Source organism: Pogona vitticeps, chromosome 2, assembly GCF_051106095.1.
Source record: "Pogona vitticeps strain Pit_001003342236 chromosome 2, PviZW2.1, whole genome shotgun sequence".
NCBI lineage: Eukaryota > Metazoa > Chordata > Lepidosauria > Squamata > Agamidae > Pogona > Pogona vitticeps.
This window is the reverse complement of record NC_135784.1, coordinates 65,628,962-65,643,757: the sequence shown is the minus strand read 5'-3', so window position 1 is coordinate 65,643,757 and position 14,796 is coordinate 65,628,962. Positions and strand designations below refer to the sequence as shown.

At 40.9% G+C, this 14,796-nt stretch overlaps 1 protein-coding gene across 2 annotated transcripts in view; it reads right to left on the bottom strand.

The window, feature by feature from the left end:
* IL17RD (interleukin 17 receptor D) overlaps nucleotides 1–14,796 on the bottom strand; it is a 72,902-nt gene that overhangs the window by 57,468 nt on the left and 638 nt on the right. The gene's annotated exons all lie outside the window — the stretch shown is intronic.

Genomic DNA, 14,796 nt, shown 5'->3' with positions numbered 1-14,796 from the left:
ATATGAAGCTTAACCAGTTCCAAATGGAGGGGAACTAGGACCTCATGGGATTTGGAGACTATACTTCTGTTCGTTGTTGTTTAGTTGTGTCTGATTCTTCATGACCCCATGGACCAGAGCACGCCAGCCCCTCTTATCTTCCACCGCCTCCCGGAGTTGTGTCAAATTCATGTTGGTTGCTTCGATGACATTGTCCAACCATCTCGTCTTCTGTTGTCCCCTTCTCCTCTTGCCTTCACACTTGCCTTCACACTTCACCACTTCACATCAAGGTCTTTTCCAAGGAGTCTTCTCTTCTCATGAGATGGCCAAAGTATTGGAGCCTCAGCTTCAGGATCTGTCCTTCCAGTGAGCACTCAGGTTTGATTTCCTTTAGAATTGATAGGTTTGTTCTCCTTGCAGTCCAGGGGATTCTCAAGAGCCTCCTCCAGCACCACAATTCAAAAACATCAATTCTTCGGCAGTCAGCTTTCTTTATGGTCCAGCTCTCACATCCATACATCACTACAGGAAAAACCATAGTTTTGACTATGCGTACTTTTGTTGGCAAGGTGATGTCTCTGCTTTTTAAGATGCTGTCAAGGTTTGTCATCGCTTTCCTCCCAAGAGGCAGGCGACTTTTAATTTCATGGCTGCTGTCATGGCTGCAGATTTCATCATCTGCAGTGATCATGGAGCCGAAGAAAGTAAAATCTGTCACTGCCTCCATATGTTCCCCTTCTGTTAATGCATCCTAAAACAGTGTTTGCCTTTTTTGCAGCCACATCACACTGTTGGCTCATATTCAGCTTGTAATGTACAACAAATACTGGAAGGACAAGTGGTGGGGGGCAAGCCTAGCCTCCTGGGGGAGAGCATTCCATTACCTAGGAGCAGCTTTACTTCCCTTCCAAAGGTGTCTGAGAGAGCAGTAGGACTAGGGTCTCTCCTTAAGATGTTAAAAGCTGAAGATACATATATAACTGTACACACCTTTGTGTTTAAATATTTCATTTGAGATAAATACCACAGAACAAAGCCAAAAACTTTGGAAGGTTAATTTTACTTCAGTAACATGGAACTCTAGCACATCTGAGAGCTTTGATGCTGCTCTCTTTCCATAAAAAATCAAAGTAATTATTCTTGACAATTGTCTCCTGGCTTCCTTTTTTTAGAACTATATTGTTGTAAACATCAATCCTAGTGGTTGGCATAGGGATGGTTTATATTTAATTACTATGTGTACATAAAAGTATCTTATTACCAGCTTATTCTGAAAGGAAATTAAGTTCCTCAAATATTTTGCTATTTGCTCATAACAAAGGGAAAATTAATAACTATGAGGGAAGAGCGAGCTAGAAAATCCAGACACCAGTGCCATAAGATTTATAGGTTTTACAGGATGAAATGGGTGGACCCGACTGGGTTAAATCAAACTGTCCTATCACCATCAAGTTCCAAGTCTCATTTGTACTTATAAATCAAAATACATCAGTGTTACATGGATTGGGAAAGCTACTGAATATTTTGGTGATGGCCAAGAGTGCATATGCACAATTAAAACTAGCCTGTTGCACCTGTTCCTGGGCAGATCTGATCAAGCCATAGTGACACATGCCTTAGTTACATTCCGGCTAGATTACTATAAAGCACTATACATGGGACCCACTTTGGAAAGTGTTCAGAAGCTTCAGCAGGTCCAAAACACTGCAGCCAAACTGTTCACTGGGGCTGGTTACAAGGGTCACATAACCCCCCTGTTACAGCAGCCCCACTGGCTGTTGGTCCATTTCCAGGCACAATTCAAAGTGCTAGTTTTAACCTATAAAGCCTTAAACAAAGCCATCTCCAGGACTGCATCTCCCTTTGTGAGTCTGCCCACGTGTTAAGATCATCAAGAGAGGCCTTTCTCTCAGTCCTATCACTTTGAAGTATTGGAGTGGTGGTGGTAAGATTTGGAAATATGACACCACATATTTCCCTTTATCTTCTTTACATAAGCCTTCACTGTTTAAGCCCAGTCATCAAGATGAGGCTTCCTTCCCACAGTGTCATATATTCAGATACAAAAAATCAATTATGTACAAGATTCATTCCTATATTGCGTTGAACATTTTTTAAAAAAATTTAAGTTATGGAATCCTGTTACACTCCCAGAAACAAAGGCAGGAGAGGATACTGCAAAATAATATTATCAACACCAAGCTGGGGAAGGTGGGATCTCCAGCAATTTCAATTAATTTATAGAAGTCCTATTGAAGTGAATTCTATGAACCCTCCATCTCTTCTTCCCTCACCCTCCTACATGTGGAAAGGCACAGGTGTAAAGCAGGAAAGCTCAGCCATCCATGTACACCACAAGGCATGGTCAACTTTCAGAGTTCTGACAGCAACACACACAGCACCCCTAGACTTTGGAAGGACACGCCCACTACTGTATCCCACCATATCTCAAAATATTTCTCATTAAGAAACACTTTATTATTTAAAAAGTCCCTTCATACCTTCTAATAATGGGGGGCGGGAATCCTTCACAATACGTTTGAGGCCGCAGGCGCTCTGGGGGCTCCAAAACCATAGGGGAATTGTCCCCCACACCCACCTAGAGTGCATAGTGATTATTTCAGTCAAAAAGGTTTTTGGTGTGGGGGATGGGTACCGCAAAGGGCTTGGGCAGAGGGAGCTGCATTTGTGTCCCTGGGGGCCACATGGAAGCCACAGTCCACACTTTGCCCACCCAGATGTATACCCTCTACTTTTGTTGAGACTCTGATTTTCCAGGGCCCCAAGTCACATTGAGGGCATATGTGCTCTTCAGACTCTGTGTTCTTCATGTAAAAGTGGTCCATGAACGCTGAAAGAGTTTGTGTTGTATGAGTATATGTGAGTACATGTGAATTATAAAGCACAAATGGAGTTTTAGTGTGAGGACACAGGCCAGTATACAAGTGTTGTTTTTACTCAAAACCTGCATCCTGTAGAACACAAGTGGCTCAAGGTGAGAAAAAATTACTCCTGTCAACAACTCCTCCCAAAGTACTTCACTGGCCCTGGTGGTTAAGTATTCTGAGAGTTACAGCCCTCCAAAATAACTTTTGCATTGCCACATATGACCCCCGCTTAAATTCATGCTGCCCTCAGCATCTCTTGGCTCTATGGATATTATGGTCCCATTCTTACAGCGAATCTTGCCTCTCTAGGAATCACCTCCTCTTCCATCCTGTCTGTGCATGGGAGGTAAGGAAAGAATGGGGCAGAACAACAAAAGAGTGAGATGGATTATTGCAGTCCTGAAAACTGCATCTATCATTGCCATTGGCTTACGGGCCATCAGTGGCAGCCCCCACTGGCTTCTCCCATGGGTCAACAATCCTTCATAGGCTTCCTGTTCCATCTAAAAGTGAATGTTTGTGCAGCTGCTCTCCTGGCACGACACACCTAGTTTAGGAGCAAATGCCACCTACTGTCCTTGTCTACAGTGGCCGGAAAAAAGCTTTGTTTGGAGCTTTGTCTGAGAAAACGGCACACATCCCATTAAGACGGCAAATAAAAAGGCTGAACATTTTAAACATTGTAAATCTTATCTGTAGCTATTAAAAATTAACTGGAAATCTGCACCTGATTTCAGTGTATTTAGATTACTCTCACTGTTTATAAACTAAATCAAGAAGAAACATATACAATGGCTTTCACAATGCAACTGGAAAAAAGTTTAGCAAGGGATGAAAAACAACCAAATAAAATCCAAACCAAGTCTATATGAAAAGGCAAACCACTCCAAAATATTTTAGGTACAATACAGCAAAGATATGGAAGCAAATGGAAAAGAAGGAGCAAGCATATATTTAATACTGTATAACTAATGTGAAATTACTGTAATGATTCACATTTATTAAACCTGCAGTATAAATTGAGGGCTTTGGCCTCTCATTAAGTCTGTTGCTTTGATTACTGCATTTGCTGCTAACCCATCATAAAGAGAATGCTCTATTTCTCCAGCCCATTCTTTAGGAAACTGAATGTTCCATTTAAAATCTCTCCATGGCGTTCACAGCTAGTGGTCATTACTGAAAAAAGTCAATGGCAAGATTAGTGAATTAATCTTAGAAATGCAACTATTTGGAAATACCTAAGCTGTACCCAATGCCATTATCGTGAACTTATGAATAAAAGATGGGAAGGTTTTTTGTTACCATGTTGTTCTGGTCCACTACACAATAGAGGTTTGTCACCTGTTAACAGACAGAGTATCCTGACATTTTAACCTCTCTTTTTTTGTTGTTCTTTATGCTTTATTTTGGTCCAGAGTTGAAGTGTAAGCATGATTACAAACATTATTGCTTTGCAGTGAGTCTGTAAGCATAAATTTAAACCCAAATAAATTGAAAGAACTGCCTTTCACAAAACTGTGATTTTAAATTTCAAAGGTTATGTTGTATGTACAGACCTTCGTCCAATAAATTTTATTTTTTTAACATTTCCTTGACTGTGACACACAGAGAGACAAATACGTTCTAGGCCTGTTTTTAAAAACTGTGATAAAATTAAATGGTTTTGGAGGGAGAGGAATACTAGGAACAATAAATAAATAAATAAATAAACCCAACTTGAAGGTGTTTTGGAAGGCCCCTTAACACCACATCAATAGCATACCAGGCCCTATAGCACTTGTTACAGGATACTGTGTTGATGGAAATATACTACCATTCAGTTGAGATGTAAAACAGATCCTTATTTGTCCTTTGGATCTTGTTGCAATTTTAGCAGGTCCTGTTGCAGTTTCATTTGCAAAATGAATCTGGAGTACAATGAGATTAATATTCCTGATTGTGTTCAATCCCAATAGTATTTCTAACACCAAAATATATAATTTGGATCACTTTATGCATGACTGCATTTAATAAACAGCTGGAGGTTTTCCTGGTTGTGAAATATAACAAGTGTTCCAAAAGGATAAACTGTTCATCATCTAAACTCTTTCACCTTAGGACCTTTGAGACAGGTGATATCAAATTCCAAGAGAATTTAGGGATCTGTGAGGATTACTGTGGACAAGCAGTATGCAGATATATGCTCCCCAACTGCATAGGACAGAAGGATAGTTGTTGCTTAGTGCTTAGTGCTCTCCCAACAAAGCAGAGACAGAACCTATGGCTTGTTTTCAGGTTTCTCCATGAAATCTTATCTTCCGTTTAGGAGGAAACAAAGTGGATGAGAGCAGGTCTGCACAATATGACAACACAAACAGTGCAAAGTTCCACGGTCTGCTTAGCCAATCTAAATCTAGACTCCATAATTACTGGGCACTGCATGCACTAGGTTGCTGCTTGTAATTGATAAGGCAGGTTCCCCGTGTTCCCTGACTTATTGTATTGTGAGTACTGGGCCACAGAATATCTTTAGAAGACTAAATCTTCTGCTGTTATGACTAGTGAAGCAAGTCCTAGGTTCTTACAGTTTATCTGCCAAAGGCTACCTGAAATCCTGTAATTTATGCCAGACTGCACTACAGATATGTGAACTTGGACTTCAAGACTTCTTAAAGACCGATGGACCTACTATGAAGCAATGATGATTAAGATGATAATGCTGATGACTAGAGTTTACAGAGTTTATGTACATTATGTGCTGCTAAGCTGCATCCAAGTTACAACTACCCTAACAGGTCAGTCAAGGTATGTGAGATGCATATGCCACTCTACCCCTCCGGTGAGTTTCCCTTGCCAAGCAAGGATTTCAGCCCAGTTCTCATGAGCCCTAATCAGTCATTCCATCCACTAAACCACACTGGCTCTCTGACAAAATGTATACCCTAATAAATCTAGTAATTTTGTCATAAACATATGTTGTTTTTGCTGCTACATACCAAGCCAGTTTCCTATCTGGAAATGGTAGCAAAGCAGGACAATAGGAATTCATTCATTCATTCATCATTTAAAATATTTGTATACCACCTGACTTAGTGACAAGCACTACTCTGGGTGATTGACAATAAAAAGGAACATTATCCCAGCAAACCTAACCAGAAAATCAATATTAAACAATACAGAATAAAGTTAATCAGAAATCAAAACATGTCTAACCTACATGATGGTGTTACCAAACAACTCACATACATAACTCAAGAGAGGATGTTCTAAAGCTTCTTTGAAAAGCATGATCTTTAACGTCCTCTTGAAGGTTGGGAGGGAGGAGGCCTGGCAAAGCTCTAATGGGAGACCATTCCACAGGGATGGGGACTCAACCAATAAGGCTTGATTTCTTGTGGAGGTCTCCTTTGCCTCTCTTGGCATGGCAACTCATGAGAGCAAATCCTGTGAGGATTGGGTGACACAGGCCGAACTTCTAAGGGAAAGATGCTCTGACAAGCAACAGGGTCCCAAACCGTTAAGGAGTTTATAGGTTATAATCCTAACCTTGAACCTGGCCTGGAATGAGACACTAAGCCAGTAATGGGGAGATGTGATCAAGGTTCAAGGTTTTGACACTCGTACACAAAGCCCTCCACAGTTTGGGCCCATGTTACTTGTGGGAATAGCATTCCTTAATGTCATCTGCCCAACTCACAAAATCATCTCAGTTGAGGCTCCTTTGGGTGGTCACCACCAAGACCCAAAGGTCTTCCACAGGAGGCAGGGCGTTCTTCACATTGGCTCCAATCTTATGGAACCAACTTCTGGAGGAGCTCCGCCTAGCCCCCTCCCTGTTGATATTTAACAGGCAAATAAAGATGTGGCTTTTCAGGGTGGTTTTCCACATCGACCCTTGCTAATCCCCCCTTTTTTCTCTCTCTCTTTTTCACTTCTGTCCACTCTGGTTTTTATATGATTGATTTGCATCGTCTGTTTTTAAGGATTATTTGTAAACTGCTTTTAATGCTTTTATCTTTATTTTTTTGTCTTATATTTGTTGTAACTGCCCAGAGTAGTGCTCATCACTAATGGGAGTGGGATATGAATCAAATCGAATCAAATCAAATCAAATCAATCAATCAATCTCGCACCTGAGACCAGCCTAGCCACCACATTCTGCACCTGTTCTAATTTCTGAGTCAGCTGAAGGGCAGATCTGTCTTAAGATGATCTTTGGGAAAAGTGACATAGTAAAAGTCAGTTAGATTTCAACAGCATGCAAATATATTTATCTAGCATATTGGGGGAGAAACGGGAAATGTTTGGGGAGGTTCAGTTCCCAGAATCCCACAGCCAGCATCACATTGTAATTTTAAAAACAACATTTCCCATCTGCTTTCTAATGGCAACGTTATACCCAAATTCCAACTCGATAACATCACTCAGCCAGCTCCTCCTGCTGCAAAACTGTAAGCTTTAGTTCCTACCTGAGAATCCCCTTTCCCATAAGTAACCAACAACAGTATTTTAATACTTCCATATCACATTTTTCTTGTCTGTTGGGAAACTGTACTCATTTTGACATGTCTGGGGACAATGTAACAACAGACAGACAGGCACACAACACACAAGCAGACCTTTTCGAAATTTAGGTTTGAATTCTACCTCCATAGCTCCCAATTTTCTTGATATTTCCCTTCCCAATACCATGCCACAAAAGCCTTAAAAAAGGGAAACAATGCAATTTTAATGCATTCTCAAGCCCTTTCTCAAATTACTGACACAAATACTCCTGTCAATTTAGGCACGGCTATCCTATCCAAGCTCAATGTGGAGCTAGAGTTTGGGAGTTTGACTCCCCGTTATGCCTCCTAGAAGAAGAGCCTGCCTATGTGGCCTTGGGGAAGCTACACAGTCCCAGGGCTCCCAGAGAAGAAGGGAATGGTAAATCACTTCTGAGTGTTCTCTATGTAGTAAACCATGAAAAGGGTCACCATAAGTCAGAATGGACGATGCCATATGATTGTTATTATTCATAGAATTGGACCAGTGGCCTATATATTTATTCACACAAAAACATCTATCCTTTCCCTCTAGTGCTTATGCACAACTCATAGTGACTTGAAATTTTTCGATACTCACTAGCAATGACTCTTCAGAGCTTGGAGAGTGGGAGAATAATTAAAATTCACCTAACTCACTGTAATATTCTCATCCTATGATACTCAGCCTTGAAAACCTAACTCTAAGAAGCAAGTCTTCAATATTTCTAAGCATGTACATACATATTCTTGAACTCTGACAAGCCTATAGCAGCAGATGTGTATAACCAGAAGGCATCTACCACAGGTTATCTGTGACCAGTAGGGACACATTTTTAACATTTTAGGGTGGTTCTCTATCTGTGGCATTCACCACCAACACTCTCTTTAACCAATTCCAAATGTGTAGACATTAACAGTACACAGACTGGACATTGGATATCGCAATGGAACATGTGGGAAGATGTACTCTGTAAAGTAGGCTTACATTCAGCATGCACAGGGATTATGATTCTTTGTTCCAGAACTGCTGAGGGAAGTCCAACTGCAAATTCATTTATCACAGGTGGCTGATCACATTGCATATCTGTCATTATAAGGACACCCCAAACTTCTCAAAGGTAAAACATCTTTTTTTAAAAAAAAATCAGTTCTACTACATAAATCATCAAATTAGTATTGTTAAGTAATCCTTTGGGATTAAAGTATCAGAAATTTGTGAGTTAAGGGTGAGATCCAGCATTGCAGAATTCAGAGTACTATTAATTAGGGCTCACAGCTTGAGTTAAAGACATTTTACAAGGAACTCTTATAAGGATCACCTTGAAAGCTTTTGATGCTGAGGAAACACCAAAACGTTTCCTTTGCACAAAGGCAGCCATCAGCAGAGCACCACCAGATGTTGCCTTCTGTTAGTTTCTGTAAACCTCCATGACCTCTTTCAAATTAAAAAAGGCAATAGCATTTTTAAAGCCACAGGAGCTATCATTAGTGAAACACTGTAAGGATTTTCATTAATTCATAGCCAGCCAACCAGGAATTTTCCCACAGCCATATACAAAAAAAAGTCAGGGAAGTCACTGAGTGCTTGGCTGGATCTGAATATGGCCAGAACTGAGATCAGAAATATCTAGTCCCTCCTACTGGAGACCAGAGAAGGGCTGGAAATTAAAATCCAAGGCTGCCTGCTAAGATAATGTGCTCCACTGGGTTTCACTCTATTCATAGCAAACTACTGAATGTATCTTCACAGTATTTGGAAAAAGCATTACAATGGTTTGTCCCGTTAAGAGATTATGTTCCAACAATGCTCAAATATGTAGTCAGAATAAAAGCTATGTCTCGATTAATAAAAGTCATGTCCGTATCTTTCAAACATCTGGACTGCAGCCAGGTGCTGGTTAAACCATTTTGCTGTAGGCTCTATTATCAACATAGTTGTTTTTCAGTTTAAAATGTATTTTTGAAAGAGAATATGCAATGCACTTTTTAAAAAACAGATACAAAACTAGGGTGCAAAAAGTGCACTTAAGTTAGAAAACTGAGATCTAAATAGATTAGCTACCACGCTGCTTTGTCTTTTTAAAGCAGAAACTTTTTACAATCGAATTGCGACAGGATTAACTGTTCTGTGCTTTTTGCTGTTTGACAGTGGCATGTATTTTCACGAGGTCCTTGTAAATTGCAAGAAGGGAACTCAGAAGAATGCCACCAAGGCCTAAATGTTGACAACAGGAAACATGTGTCTCCCATGTCATAAGAAAAGCCTGGATAAAGAACCTGGGATTTGGAACAGCTCACAATCTCAGGCTTCTACTGTTTCCACTCTGAAGCTGCAAACCGTGAATGAAAGACACAGGATTGCAAAACGAGAAATCCTGTCCTACAGAACAAACCCGTATCAGCAGCACCTTGAAAAGCCCATAGACCATTGGATGACGGGATGTGGATTTCAGAACTCTTGAGAAACTGGAGTCTCCGATACCACCACTGAGTTGTACAGAAGTACCAACACATATTTGAACTCAGTAGAAGCACAGACCCAACAGGAATGGAATAGCAGCTATAAATTATTTCCCTCCCTCTGTTGTCATGTGAACTTAGAAAAAACATTTTGGGGATTAGAACTTTCAGTATCCCCCAACTACATGCCCACTAGTCCCACTGGTTGAGGAATTCTGGGAGTTATAGTCAAAAAACACAACTTTTCAAAGCTCTAACTGTAACGGTCTAACATATTTAATGAGAGTGGTAAAGTACCACGTTTGATCTGCTACTTGATTTTCGTCAGATTTAATCTGATACCTTATACATCAGGCAGCAGAAGCCCTCTGTGCAATGCTGGCTTGCTGATGTGATATTAAGGTCACTGACTACACAACTCTCGCCCTCTTTGGCTACCAATGGAAGACATGGTCGTGAGACTCACTCAAGAGGACAAATTAAGTACAAAGATGAGGTTCTGATTATTCTCCACCGTCCACAAATTATTTTCCTTTCAGTTGCCTCAAAAAAGCAAAGACGGTATGACGTTTAAAATAGATTAATGTAGACCAATCAGTAGCCATTTAAAAGGTAAAGGTAAAAGTGCCCCTTGGCAATTTTTGTCCAGTCGTGTTCAACTCTAGGGGGCGGTGCTCATCCCCGTTTCCAAGCCATAGAGCCAGCGTTTTGTCCGAAGACAATCTTCCATGGTCACATGGCCAGTGCGATGTAGACACGGAACGCTGTTACCTTCCCACCGAGGTGGTCCCTATTTATCTACTCACATTTGCATGCTTTCGAACCGCTAGGTTGGCGGGAGCTGGGACAAGCGATGGGAGCTCACTCAGTCATGTGGATTCGATCTTACGACTGCTTGGTCTTCTGACCCTGCAGCACAGGCTTCTGCGGCTTAGCCCGCAGCGCCACCACGTCCCTTTTTAGCCATTTAGCATGACCCTAACCCTACCCCATATCCCAGTCCACTGCACCCTGCACTACACTACCTTTCCTCCATACAGCCACCATGCAGCTCTGGATTCCACTGCAGAAATGCATGTGGAGTGAACTCTTCAAATCCTTTTCTGCACCAGTGTTGTTTCACTGATTTTTCAGTGTTCCTGTTCACATATAGAGCCAGCATGCAAGCAGACATCACTCCTCTTTAGACATCACCCTCCATAGAAAGAAAGTGATGAAACTCACCCTCCTTCCAGCAAATTTACAACCACGAGGATAATGACTGAACAAGCTAAGGAATAACTCCTTTCTTAAACCTGCTTTCTTAAAGGTGGGAAATGATGGCAAGTGTGATTCTTTTGGGCATAAAGACATCAGGTTAGCAAAGAATATACTCAGGACAACAAATCAGCAATGAGTTTCTTTTCAGGACTACATGGATGTCTAAATTCATATCAACAGAATAAATGAATTAAATCAGTCTGACAGATTTGGAAAAAACAAAATAACCATAGGAAGTCAATATGGACATATTGTCACTCATTGGAAGAGCACTCCAGCTCCACCCCTCTGTCATACTGTCACTTCATCACCTTTCACATGATGGGAAGGCAAGTGTCTGTGTCTGGGAGATTTATCTACTTGAGCTGAATCCCTGTTAAGATTTAGGATCTGATAAAAGCTTCTAAATCCATGCAGGAAACCACGAGCAGAACAGGACCACCCCTTCAGATATTTCCCTTCCCAGCATATGGAAAGGGATGAATTTTACCACAGTTGTTCCTTGCCATTATGCTTTATTCATAGAAGGAGGTGAAACTAAAATACTGAAATACAGTAGGTCATGGTGGAGAAAGGACTGCTACTTTAAAGCAAATAATAATTTTACATCCTTCCATGAGCAAAGCAGAAGATGTTATTGTTGCAGTGTGCAACAACAGTGCTGTCTGCTTCGATTACCGTACCTCTTGCAGAAATACCAACATGAAGATGTGTACTGTTTAAACAGATCCTCGGCTGCTCTTCTACTGTTTTCAAACAGTTCAGAAGCATGCTATGAATACCCATGGGTGCTATATCCACACCATAGCTATAAAGTTCCCACATTCAATCGCAGAAATTGTCTGATTTCAGATCTTCCCTCTATCTGCAAATCCTTATTACAGCACAACTTAAGTGAATATAATAATCATGACTATAAAAGAAACTCTTCAACCTTTCACATGAGTCCAAGTCATAGCTAAACAAGGACAATTCTGCAAGAGGGTCCCAACTCCTGCCAAGAACATAAATTTTCTAAATTGGCATACAATTATTGGATTTAGTACATAACCCTGTATTTTATACTCCACACTAGACTGAACTAGTAGTCCCTAATAAAAATCAATTGAATCAGTGGAATTTACTTAATTTTGATTCTAAATTCAGTAGTTGATTCAACACATTTACTCCAGCTAGAGACTGTTAATTAGATTTACACCAATAGTTTTTATTTAAAAGTCATTTGTGCCTTCATACTTGCAATATATCATGTCTAAGGGAACAGAACTGTTTTAAGTTTCAAACTCTGGATAATTATTTCACTCCTATTGGTTAAATCTTTTTGCTTAAGGACTGTAACTCGCCTGTTAAATCAGTGTAAATTTAGTGACTCACCTCCTCCATAAATTCCACTGATTCAAATGGGCCTACTCGAACTGTAAATTGCAACTAGAGTAATCCAATTTAAATCAATGGAGTTTATGGAGGTGACTCACCAAATCCCCACTGATTCAATGTGCCTATTCTGTTGCAGCCTATTAAGCTAAGCAACAGGATTTCAGCCACAGTTCACAACTAAAGCCTTATATTTGTATATTTTCTATTATAATCAACCTTATTTAGAAGACCCACTTCTTAAGAACAGCTGTATGGATGAGTTCAAATCAAAGATCTGCCTCAATATCTTTGGCCTGATGGGCAACTGCTCTTTTAAAATGCTGCTTTGGTGTTTTTTATTAGTTAATAGCTACATCACATTATACAGTATGATCCAACGCACATGTATGCAGGCAAGTTCATTGAATTCAGTAGAAAGCAGTCTTAAAAAAATATATGCAGGACTGTATCTGTCTAAATCAACGAGATTGCTTTTATTTTTCAAAATTAAAAGAAAAGAGTTGTACCCATCCTTGATCTATATGATACTCCACACTAAGGATAACTGGTCTGAATGGAACATAATTACTTCAGGGCTTGTGCCTTTTCAATCAGTCAGTGTCCCTGCAGTGTTTAGAGTGGCAGAGGGGAAGTGGCCTGTGGTTAAACAGAGGAAATACCAAGGAATTTTAATAGAGCAAATAGTCTTTTTACTTCCTACAGGGTAGCACTTCAAAGGCACCCTTGCCCTAGAGCAGACAATGTATTACAGGGGCCATCAGTCATTTAATAGTATGTCAAGTCTATTCAAAACTTACAAGCAGAACCCAAGATAAATGCTACATAAACAAGACAATTGGTCCTATCCTGCATTTAGTGCTTGGCAATATATCCCTCTCTATCAGCTATCTTTTCTCCAAAAGAAAACAAAATCAAACAGTTCAAATCTGTATGCTTTTAAAAAACAGCTGAGATAAATGCATCCCAAGAAGTATATGGAAATACAGATTAAAACAATGAATGTGTGGAAGCAATTTCCAACCTTGAGGTTTTTGCAAGAGTGCAAATTATGTGCGGTATTTTTTTTATTTTTTCACTATTTATTATTTGAATAAACATCTTTTCCCCCCTTTTATACTTGGCAATTTTTATCTGAAAATGTAATTCACTATCTACCACACTGCTAAACACCCACAGAAAAGGAAGACTTGATTAAGTATTTTAATAGTTTTTGTTGTTAAGACCCACAGAACTTGATGTATGGGGTGGCTTCAAAAATATGCAAATCAAATATCACTTTTGTTATGTGAAACATACTAAACAGAGGCAGCCCTTCAGTGCCTTTTCCTTCAAGAGCCAAGAGTTAACAAATTCAAGATGCAAATATATCCAGGGGAGAGTTAAGAAGAGCTTTACAAATGGTTGACTTCTTTTGTATTTCCTCCCCCCCCCTTCCAACCCTGTCCCTTTTTTCCCCTCTAAGCATGGGACTATTCCCTACATCTTCCACCAGTTGGGGTTTCTTTGGGCTGTTGCTTTTATTAAAAAAAAAAAACCCGCTTGCTGTAACCATCACCACCCCTTCCACAGCCTCCGTATTATAATCCAGATCCAAGGAAATCTCAGTGACAGTCTTAACAAAAAAAGAGAAGCAATGAAAGTCACTCATGCTCTACGACAAGCCTCATCTGGAATCTTTAATAAGGCTACAAATGGAAACGAGGGGTGGGGGGGAATCTCCCGGGAAGTCCTTTCTTTGTAAAAATAAAAAAAAAACCCACATGCACCCCGCGGCCAACAAAACACAGCCGAGAAACCCAAGGCGAAAAACTTTGCAACCCGCGAGCTGCTAAAAGGGACAAAAGGCAAAAGCCCTGACACAACTCTCTTTTTGTCACGTCACAAACAGCTCTCCTTCCCCCCCCTCACCCCCCACCGGGTCCCCTTCCCCTTCGGTCTAATACCAGGCCTGCAGCCAAAGCAGCCTCCAAGTCATTAAAATCACAAAGCCCCAGCGCGCTCGCCTTTCATCCCTCCCGCCAGAGCAGGTCTCGTTCCGGAGGGCGCGCGGATGAAAGACCTGTTGGGTGACTTCACACTTGTTGGCTTCTTCCCTCCCGCCCGCCTTCCTCGCCCCGCTTCCTTTGGGGCGAACCTTTATTTCGGCCGGCCCCCTCCGTCACCACCAGCCACCACCACCCCCAATCCCCTGGAAGGCCGTCGCTTCCCTTCCTCGGACGGCTGGACGGAACGAGCCAGCCAAGAGAGAAGGAAAGGGGGAAAAAAGAGAGAAAGTGGCGCTGGGGGGGGGGAGAGAAGCGTGTGAGAGAAAGAGAGAGAGAGAG